The sequence below is a fragment of the Calidris pugnax genome, unplaced genomic scaffold (genome assembly GCF_001431845.1).
Source record: "Calidris pugnax isolate Ruff unplaced genomic scaffold, ASM143184v1 scaffold9, whole genome shotgun sequence".
NCBI lineage: Eukaryota > Metazoa > Chordata > Aves > Charadriiformes > Scolopacidae > Calidris > Calidris pugnax.
Window position 1 is genome coordinate 5346772 of NW_015090778.1, and position 1493 is coordinate 5348264.

The following is a 1493-nucleotide window of genomic DNA, read 5'->3' on the forward strand; positions in this document are numbered from 1 at the left end:
ATTGCTGCTCCTTGGACCGTGGTGGGCTGCGTGAGGAGCAGGTGTGGATGGGTCTCAGTTACGGTGCTACGAGGGGCTGCGCTGCCCCCGGGGGAGCTGGAGCCATCCCAGGTGAGGAGTGGGGTTGTTGTGCTCATGCCCTGGATAAAGCGTGGTGTGGGTCCATCCTCTTTGTGAGCCGGGTACCGCAGGGGGGTGGTGGTTGTCGCGGCAGGAACTCACCTGATATTTCAGCTGGGAGCTACCTGGGGGTTGGGGTGACACCCTCGCTGGTGCCAATGGGGAATTTGGAGGAGAAACCCCCAGGTGAGGGGGTGAAGCTGAGCAGCCAACGCTGCCCATTGTCCACAGTGCCCTCTGTGTGCCCCCCACGTGGTGGGACACCTTCCCACCAACCCCCATATAGTGGGACACCTTCCCACCACCCTCCTCACCATGGGACACCTTCCAACCAACCCCCATATGGTGGGACACCTTCCCACCACCCTCCTCACGGTGGGACACCTTCCCACCAACCCCCATATAGTGGGATACCTTCTCACCACCTTCCTCACGGTGGGACACCTTCCTACCAACCCCCATATAATGGGGCACCTTCCCACCACCCTCCTCACGGTGGGACACCTTCTCACCACCCGCTCAGCCCTTTCCCTGTGGGATGGTTCCTGTCGGAGGGAGGGTCCGGGGCGGCTGTGGGGCTGTTCCTGCCCGTCCAGGTGTGCGAGGGAGGAATGCCAACCCCTGAGTCACGGGCACCCCCCGCCTCCCTCCCCGCCTGGGATAAAGCTCGTCCTCACCTGGGATCCCATCTCATTTATCGGTGGCTCCCACCTTTCCTCGCTGTCAGCCACCCCCCCCCACCTCCACCCCCCCGGGAGGGAGAGGCAGCAGCTCCGGGACGGCGAGAGGAGCGAGAACAAAGTTGATATTTGACTGGAGGGTACAGGAATCAGCGGGGAGGTATGTGGGAGCGCGGGCTGCCTGCCCTCCCCGCCGGACTGGAAGTTGACGTTTAACCGGAAAGAGAAAAGGGACAGAAAATAGAGAGGAGGGAGAGGAAAAAGAAAAAAAAAAAAAAAAAGAAAAGAAAGAAAGAAAAGGCCAAGTCTGGAAATCAAGTGGCAGCAGCGAAGCAGCGCGTTCCCCCTCTGCCTTGGGAAGAATTTCTTGGCTGGGTGTGTGGGTGCCTGTTATTCGGGCTGTGGCAGAGGATTTGGACACCGAGTCAGACCCGGCACTAATGAGGTTTGTGGAATTAATTCATCTGTGCTCTTTAGCGTCCAGCTTGCTTTAATTTCGCTGCGTTGATTAACTGGTGGTGGTGGGGGGGGGGAAGGGTGAAACAAGGTGCAGGGCTCCTTGCGCCAGCAGGTAGGCAGGGCACGGGGCGAGGGAGCTCAGCTCCTTGGCTGCTTCTTTCCCCTTTTTTCCTTTGGTTTTGGGTGTTGGACGCTGTCTCGTGCCTCTTGGCTGCCTGGGAAGGGCAGTGCTGG